We start from the raw sequence: 10,134 nt of genomic DNA on the forward strand, positions 1-10,134 counted from the left end.
ATGGGTCTAGAAAACTAGAATCAATGACCAATATATAGCATACTCAACCAAAAACAAAACATATTGCTCCCGTTAGGCTGGAATTTATTTCAGAAATAAAGTGAAGCATGAAACGAATAGAAACACATAGATATTTAATAGAAATACAGATAGATGAGAGATACAAGATATGGACAGGCTATATAGAGAAAATTGACAGCTAAATCAATAGTTCAGCAGATTGATGGACCAATTAATAGATTTATGATAGATAGATAGATAAATAGATAGAAAGATAGCAGAGATAGGAATATGTGTAGATGGATGACAGAGAGAAAGAGAAACTCGTTCAACAGACACCAGTGTCATTGTGCATTCAGGTTCAGGGGTTTGGGCTGAGTCCAGACAGATGGTGTTCACAGAACACTCTTGTCTATACTGAGATAAATTGAAGACTAAATGCACAAACTACTACATGCAGTGTGTCATAAGGAGGAAGGATGTTATAAAACAATGACTCACTCTTCAAGAGATTGTCTCAAGTACCTGGGTCCCCACAACAGGAACATATCAGTTATTTGATGTGTGTGGTGATGCAGATAAAAGTAGGTCAGGGAAGCTATGTGAGACCAGAGTGTAAGCACCACGAAGGGAAGGTTGGGATGTATTGCATAGGGTCTCGGGACAAACAGCACATGACCCAGTTCAAGACTCAGTGCATGGGGAGCAAGATACAGGTTTCCTTCCTGAATTTGGGGCCTCCCTATTCAATTTTCCCCTGTGTCATGGTTTTTATTCCTCTTCCTGTCTCTGAGAACCAAGATTTAGATGTTTTTAGCATAACCATCAACTCCAGAGAACAGAGGGAGGAGAATGAAGCATGGAATTAGGACATCTTCTCTGGGTCCTTGCTCTTTTCTTGGGAGACCCCGAGTGCACAAACCTGAGGTGCTTTCTCCCCATCAGAGGAGAACTGAAGGGAAACGTTTTAATATTATTTTTTATTTTTATCTTTACACTTGCTTGTGGATTGTGGGAAGATTTACCAAGATTAATGCTCATTCAACTATTCATACACTCTTGTTTCATTTCATTGACTGTAATACACACAAACTCCTGTTACAATTACCTTTGCTTTCCAAATATTCTGAATGTTCCCCTGGATAAATGTTGCCCTTTTAATCACAGAACTTAGATTATTTTAAGGTAATTGTATCTACCCAGGATTATTGCTCCCAGGTAGGCTTGTCAATTATTTGACTGGAAGTTTTTCCAAGGGGTGAGTTCAGTCCCACACCTGAAGCGATGCTGGAAGCCATGGTCTCAGGACTTCCACAAATCGACCCAACAAGGAAGCCTAGTCTTTGTATTATTCTTTTGTGTGTGTGTGTATTGTTTCACTTTTTGTCCCACTCTACCCAAGACCTTCTAACGCTATCTTTTCCAAAGAAGTGGGTACTGATAGCAAGGCACCACCTATTTCTTCTGGTCATAGAGATCAGGAGACTCCTATCCATGATTCATTACAACATTGGACGAATGGTTTCGTTGTGTCTTCAAGGATCATCACTCTGGAAAGGGTGAAACAATTAGCTGCACCTAGTGTGGTTTAAAGTCCCCAGTCACTACTCTCAAAGCCCAGATGTAGGACATTGTCTTTGTGCGCCGTTATCTCAGCGGGTCTTGTGTCCCTGAGCCCCAAGGCCTCCTCCTGAGAGAGAGAAAAGTTAACAAACTGATGGTTTTCTTTAGTTTAGATCACAGTAGGTCAGAGAAATGTTTAGACAGATTATGAAATTTATGAGATTGTGAAACTGATGAAGGTGAGATATTCTCCATGTTGGATTTTTAACTTCTCTAACAAACAGCTACCCTGTCAGAGAGACGGTGACAAGGGCCAGATTGACCATGAGTATTCAGAGTGACACACTCATCTTTGACTTTAATCTGCACAGATTTGTCTGACACTCCGAGTAAAGCTGACATTCCCTGAGATTTGTTTCCTCTTCTCAGGCAGCAGGAAGTACAGGAGAGACCTGGGCGCTAGGACACACCTGAGAGTCTATTGAGAGTCTATTTAGAAGGAGTCATTCAGTTGATGAGATTCTTCAAAGTCTTCACTAAGGAGACAGAGGTACCTTCCATCATGGACATCATTCCCCACAGACAGTAAGGAGGGACCCAGGCTCCTTGGGCTGCAGATTCACACTGGGTTTGAAACCACTCTCGCCTGAGTGTGAATGAGAGATGCACTAAGTGGAGTCACAGTTCAAAGCTCTCTGTGTGTGAGGTTCTAGTGCTAGTGCCAGTCTTGTCTCCCCGCCCCTGCTCTCTCTCTCTCTCTCTCTCTCTGCATGTGTGTGTTGCAGGATGTTACTAGGATTAAGTTCTGTCCCTCCCAGGAGTCCCAAGACCTGGGTATCCAGGGTTATAGGGCTGGAGGAGTCTGACACGTAGGGCAGGGCAGAAATATGCAAAGTGGAAGACATCCATTTTAGACCCACAGGCCACCTCCACAGGGGAAGGTTTCTCATCACCCAGCTGGTGAACTCAGTGTGATTCCTTTGCATCCTCCTTGCAAGATGGGGTCTGCCACCCTAGATCTCCTCATTGCTCTTCTCCCAGGTCAGGATCACCACAGGTTTGAGATGAATGGAGGATGTGTGTGCAGAGGGAGTCTCTCATCTCTCAATCCTATCTCCACAAGTGTCTGTGCTCAGGTGCAGCTGGTGCAGTCTGGGACAGAGGTGAAGAGACCTGGGGAGTCTTTGAGGATCTCCTGTAAGACATCTGGGTACAGCTTTAATAGAAACTGGATTGGCTGAATTAAGCAGACACCTGGAAAGGGCTTGGAATGGATAGGGATAATTTATCCTAGTGATGCTGATATCAGGTACAACCCATCCTTCCAAGGAAAAGTCACCATCTCCACAGAAAACTCCATCAGCACCATGTACCTGCAGTGGAGCAGCCTGAAGGACTCAGACACGGCCATGTATTACTGTGCAAGAGACACAGTGAGAGAAACTCCTTCCTGAGAGGGGCAGAAACCCTCAGCCTGATGCAGCTGCAGAGCAGGAGTCTCAGAGCATCTCTCAACTCAGCACCAGAGAACAGAGTGTCTGCTGTCTCCCAGTTCGTGAAACCAATAACACAGGCCACTGGCACGACAGGGCGACATCTCCCCACATGGGAGCACTGATGTATCATACCAGTAAGAGTTTCTCTGGAGTGGCCCACTGTGTAACTTCTGATTAACCGCAGCACTATACAGCATATGACGTAAGGTTTCTTCATGAAATTCTCAGAGTTCAGCCCTTGATGCTCTTGAAGATTGAGCAGGTGCGTTGTCATATAGGAAAAAAAAATCAGCTCAAATGTCCTGGCCTTTTCCTCATTAAGGCCATTCCCAATGTTACTAGAATTTCTTCCTAAGAAGTAGCCATGATCTTTGCTTGCTTTCTAACTTGATTCAGTTGCCTGCATTCAACTTGATTCAAGAAACAGCTTTATAGAAACTTCCTGGGGGAGCAGTGGTGCTGTGGCATTAACAAACTGCTCATGGATCCCAGACCTGATACCAGTTAGTTACTGGTATGAAGAAGAATATGGCATCAGGCCTGGAAAAAGGCTTATGACTTATGGCTTATGAACAACCTGTGATATGAAGATAACACAATCTTGCTTGCTGAAAGTGAGGACTTGAAACACTTGCTGATGATGATCAAGGATTGCAGAGGTCATTATGTATTAGGATTCAATGTAAAGAAGACCAAACGATGCTGGCCAGATTCCAATTTTGTTGTTGTTTATGATTACTGTTTATTTTGAACTGACTTTGAAAAGTCAGCATACTTCATGAAGACTCCAGACACCCGCCTTCCTTCCAGCTCCTCTCACAACAAGCTACCAGGAAGAGAATTCACTCTCTCTCCCAATAGCTCAAGTCAAAGCAAAACAAAAAAAGTGTTACATGACTCAGTCTTTATAAGTGGCCTTGATATTGCCTTGTCTGTTTGAACCAAGTGAAATAAAGCTCAAAGGATTGAAAATTTCTTTTATGTTGCAGGATCCTTCTGCATTTAAACTCTGAAAATTGTCTTTCATTGTGGGACCTTGTGATTCTTTACAATTATTATTGTCCATTCCTAGATTGTTTTCTTCCTTCAATAAAGTCTTTGATATTTACTGAAAGCTCTTGCTTGTCTTTGAAAGGAAGAATAGAAAAGTAAATGTAATATGTACATTTCATGACCATCGATGTCTACCAATCACTATCAAGTTCCTAAAAAGAAATAAAACAAACAATAAATATTAATAAACTTACTATTTATTTGAGCAAAATGTAGTAAACACCAAGGGATTGAAAAAGTTATCTTCAATAACTAATTTTTGTTCCAAGATTATATTTGTTGTGATTATAATAACTAAGGAGAATCTTACTACAGTGTAAGAACAATTAAGAACATTGGACATTCTGTTTGAGGCCATACCCCAACATGCTTAACTTTGTGTGGCAATGTAAACTCCACAGCTTGACCAAGGAACCTCCCCTTAGGATATGAGATGGTGCCACAGCATGTTGGAACACCCCAGTTACTTGTTTGTTTCCTTGGCTAAATCTGTAAACCACTCCCACCTTTTTTTCCCCAGGAGCTTTCCTTCAGGAATGTTCTGGTTTAGTTCTTGCCTGATTCAAGTAAAGCAGACCCTTTCACTTTCATGCTGCTCCTGTCTTTTTTCTCAGCTAGAGTGGTGTCGCTAACTTGTTTCACACTTCGTTTGGCTGAGTGTGTTTTTCAATGTGAAAATATACTCTGTCTTATAGATTCGAAATCACCTTAATGACAGTGAGGTTGGGATTGGTGTTATCACAAAGAAGATGATGGGGGTCAGACTTTCTCTTCTCAGTTTCTGAGAAGAATTGGATTGTCTCTACTTCATTCTTGGGGCTTCCAAAATGCAGAACATCTCATCAATTTCCAGGTAAAATCTCAAACCTAGTGGAAAACATTACGTCATGGACAGGGTCCTCTAGGATCCACAAACCTTGTCCGTAGTCATGAATTACCTGTGGAGATTCTTCTGCCAAGTGGTTACTTCTTTCTGATAGTTTCCAGATTCCCAAAATGGGTTGACATAATAAGGTTTCCATTACTTGTCATCAGTAATTATTTTCCCTCTTCCTAGTTGTCCAAGATTTGGGCCTAGGATTGATGAATCCCTCAGATTCTCAACGTAAACTTTGCTATCTCTGGTGACTGCTGAATGCCAGAGCTGGAGCTGCCAAAACCTGCAGAAGAGGTTGGAGTAGTTGTGAGCAATATATTCTAGTAGCAGAAAACAGCCTCCCATCCCTATGGAACTGGTACTCGAACTCCAGAAGAATACCCACAAATCAGTTATCTTGCATCTGAGCTCAATCACACTGAGGGCACAGCTGTCCACTCATGTGGGAGAGAATCAGAGAGAAAACTCAGGTTAGCAGGGCAGGCGTAGGTGGGTAGAAACTAATAAATATTAAAAACTCACCTAACAACACAGAAGGCGCACAGCAAATAACCCAATTAAACAAAAACAGAGAAGACGAATTAAAGTGATAAATACCCAGTTTTAATGCTCATGATAAAAGAAAGGCGGCTGGAATCTCCCAGATCAGAAATCAGAGAAGAGACACCATTCCACAGATTTTATGGACAGTGAAAGGAGAAAAAGAATCTAATAATGTCCCCACATAAGAAACGGATCATAGAGCTGCTCACTGTCATCATGCCTATCCAGCGGTTGAGGGGAACGAGAGGGGATGCACTGTGACCTCTCAGATGGCAAAGGCTGTTGTGTCTGCCATATAAAGCTTATAACTTGAAAGTTACTTTCTTAAAAAATTTAATAATGTGCAACAAAGAAATACTTGGTACAGAACCTGTTTAAGAGCTCTATTTTCCTGAGAATGCTTGTGTTTCTCTGAGTCTGAGGGAGAAGAGTTGCCCATAATCTCTACACAATCGCTTCTAAATATCAGGGAAGATGCAAATGCAGCTCTCTGCCTGCTGATAAACCAGCCACAGCCCCTGATGTTTGAGATCTCAGAGGACATTCCAGTTTCCGGGTCTCTGCTGTTACCATTTCGTGACAGGAGCTTGTCCAGAGGACACATCATGAATTTTGCAGCAACACTGGCTTTCATTTTGGCTATTTCACATGGTAATTGTGGTGTACCGTACTGTGTGTGTGTGTGTGTGTGTGTGTGTGTGTGTGATGGTGAGTGATTTAGTTTGTATGTGGGTCTGTTTGCAGGTGGTCAGTGTGAGGTGCAGCTGGTGGAGTCTGGGGGCGATATGAGAAAGCCTGGGAGGTCTCTGAAAATCTCCTGTGTAACCTCTGGATTCAACATCAAAAAGGATGGCATGAATTGGGTCCGCCAGGCTCAAGGAAAGGGCCTGCAGTGGGTTCTCGGGTATTAATAGTGGTGGAAGGGTCAATGTACCATCTCCAGAGACAACTCCAAGAACACACTCTATCTTCAAATGGACAGCCTGAAAGCTGAGGACACGTCCATGTATTACTGTGCAAGAGACACCCAATGGGCGCAAATCAGTGAGAGGCCATACACAAATTTTCCCTGCACAGAGGACAGTGGTCTCCAGGGGGCGCCCAGGACCCACAGAGCACAGGACTCAGACCCAGGAGCAGGTGCAGCTGGAGCTTCAAGGCTGGTTTCCTGTGGGGATCTGCGGATTCTGCTAAATCTGTTTCCCTAGGGAATCTCTCTCTAATTTAAGAATATTAGTTCTGTGCCTACTTCTGGTATCTGTGAATTCAAATAGTATATTGTAATGGGAGAATATAGTCTGTCTTACAGCAACAAACAGTCTGTCCCTTAAGGGCAGGAAATGACTCTGTCAGGTGTCCCTGCATCAGAGTTCTCATGACGCTCAGATAAATACTTTCCAATCAGACTCAGGGGAAATGGGAGACTGGGAAAAGGTCACTATTAAGTGCCAACATTATTGACTGAAAATTTCACAGTATATTCTTCCATCACTTTGTAAGGTTTCATGACAATCACTTATTCAAATTATAGAAACGTTGATACATGCACACAATAGAATGCTATACATGCCAAAAAAGTACCAGAGAGACCACAAAGCACATTAGGACATAGACATGAGTGTAACTAGACAATTACACACGTACACAAAACAATGAAGCAAAAACAAAACAAAAAACACCTACAAAGGAGGCTCCACTCAAATTTGGGCATGTTGTCATATAGCAGGAATTGGGAAATGGCAAGGGCTTCTGACATTCAGCAGCGTCCCAGCGTTACTTCAGTTTCATAGAGTCTCCTGTGATGTTGTTCTCAAAGGAACCAAATTACTGTGTTGAACTTAAAGCTTAAAATCTCCAACGTGGGAGGCACAGCTGATTGCTATTCTAAATTCATGAGTTTCAAGGTATGATCACATGATTTCAAATGGTAAAACCAAGATCAGAGGAGGGAATGGAATTAGAGGTTCAATTCAGGACTATCATTGTTGAGGTTCTCTACTTTCTGGACGCCAAGGTCTTCCAGCCTCTACTGATGTGCTGTTGATTTTCTTTCTCTCTTGGCATTGGTCTGACAAGGGAGAAAACAACTCTACACTTACCTTTTTAGCACCCTCAGGTGGATTCCAGCACTCTTGTGTTTGATGAGTGTAAGTTTTGTCTGGAGCTCCGCTAAAGCTAGAGGTAATTAACTGAAGTTCTGTCATTCTTAGGGAAACATTGTGAACCTAGGTCTGAGGTGTGGCCTTACAAACATCCACGTTTCTCCCTCAGGGGCAATATGGGTCCAGGAGAAATTTCTGCTCTCTTTCCAGGATCGACCTTCTTCTGTTTTTACCTCATCTGTTTCCCCCACAGTTGCTATAGTTTACCACATGAGACCATAACTTCCTGTTTTGGAGTCTTTAACTTCTACATCTTGGTATTTGTATATTATAGATGAGAGGGCCTATATTCTGGGGGGTGGGGGGGAATCATATTGTGTCCTCTGTTTCTATTGGTTTCTTGTGTGACTTAACACTACAGTTAAATGTGATAATAATAAATCATATTTTCCCACAGATTTAGTTGCCAGCTACTTCCTCCAGGACACTATTTCTGCTGTCAGCTACTTTCATAGTAAATTACACACACAATGACACGTTATTCTGCTGATGAAAACCAGACTAGCAAAGGTATTCAACTCTAGGAGAGAGGACACACCCCATAGGATATCCAGTTCTCCCCATTTACTGGAAAGCTAAGATTATACATAAGTCACAGTGGAATTTTTGCTGACCTAAGATGCCCTTGTGGCAATATTAAAAGTGAACAGAAAAGGTGTTGAACAAGAGAGTGAAACCATGTGTGATGGTTTTCCTGATCAGGATGTCTTTGTGTTTGCATGGTCCAATGCAGCTGGTGGCTCTGGGAGACTTGAGGCAGACTAGGGCCCTTCTGAGATTCTGCAGTCCAACCTGTGGACCCCTCCCCAGCAGTGATGGCATGGATGTCATCAGCCAATTCCATGAAGGGCCTGAAGTGAGTAATAGTTATTCCATATCCTACCTACACACTGTGAATTCCTGATTGACAGTCACCAGAGAAAAGCCAAGAACATTTTTTATCTTCAAATGGACAGCCTCAATCTAGTTCAGTAATGGAGACACGGAATAGGGAATGTGTAAGAATCTGTACACAAACCTCCCTAAAGGGAGGTATGGACTTCAGGGATTGCTCAGGACTCTGATTCACAGGACTCAGTCTGGCAGACAGTGTGGAGGGGAGTTAAGAACTGGCTTCCTCTCCATCTTACAGCTTCCATTGGAGATTTTCACGATGTCAGGGTTTGTATCAACTGCTCAATTATAAATTTTGCATTGTAAGGTGAGGAAACTGGCTCCCATTTCTAAAGTGCAGAAGGACACAAATGGAGTCAGATACACACAGAGGGGACAAGGCAAAGATGAGGGATCTCTCAGCTATGATGCAAATCTGTGTCCAGTAAGGGTTTTGAGAGGAAAGGGTGGCTGGGATTTCCATAAAGTCAGCACAGTCCAGCATGAACTAGCAATCACATCACAATGTCCTCAAGCCATAGTTGTGCATCGGAGCTGTCCTGTGTATCTCAAAACCTGGCTTGTCTTAATGCCCTGGACATCCTCAGACACTGGCTGGGAATCAGGACTAAACAAGTGATGGTTTTCGGAGGACACATTTGAGGGCCTGGAGCATTGTGCTACCTTGTGCAGAGTAAGGAGAGGTGCTTCACTTGAGCAAACATCTTGTCCACTGTTTGCCTTGCGTTTTGATTGCAAATTGTCCCCACCCCTCACAAACATTTAAAAATCCACGTGTCAGAATTTTATAGGTGCATATTAAATAGTTTTATTTAATTGTAATACAAGCATCTTTAGCCTACAGTTGTACTTTCCCAAGGGACCCACAGCCCTGTCAGAAGAGAACTGATAGCCTTCAGTGCCCAAGGCTGGGATTTTAACCTACTGCCTGAAGAATGATTTGCATAGGAGGAAGCCCTGTGCTTATAAATAGAGGCTCCTTTGTTTCTTCTGAGGCCATCATAGGGCAATTCTTCTTTTGAACTCATCTGTGTGTTAGTTTTGAATGAGAGAGCACGTTTTCTAGGAGGTGTCTGTGAATGGTCAAAGGACAGCCCAGCATTTCTGAGCCAAGTATTCTTCCCCTCCAGCCCTTCATTGCTCCTGCCCTGACTGAGGCTCCCATATATCCTGTGCATCAGAGGATGGGCAGTATAGAGTTCTTTGAAACCATCAGGTTCACCCCACAGTGTCCTCATTACCCCACACTCTCCAAACACATTGCTTTTTTATACACTGACGCCATTTAATCAACCTTCTCAATGTCCTTGGTCATTTTCATATGTGGTAAATAAATGTTTTAGAAGAATTAATACTAGATCTGTCCCAAGGAGTTGGGGATTGGTTATCCCACAAATATCCACCTCTTCCATGATGCCATCCAGTGCCTTTTTCCACCCACTCCTCCCTTGAGTAGATTTCCTCATGTTTCTGGGCTCTGTGAATTGTTGCAATGTCCAACAGATACTAAGGACAGGCAGCGGTAAGCTCGACCAGAGACTGCCCT

This window comes from Tenrec ecaudatus, assembly GCF_050624435.1.
Source record: "Tenrec ecaudatus isolate mTenEca1 chromosome 2 unlocalized genomic scaffold, mTenEca1.hap1 SUPER_2_unloc_12, whole genome shotgun sequence".
NCBI lineage: Eukaryota > Metazoa > Chordata > Mammalia > Afrosoricida > Tenrecidae > Tenrec > Tenrec ecaudatus.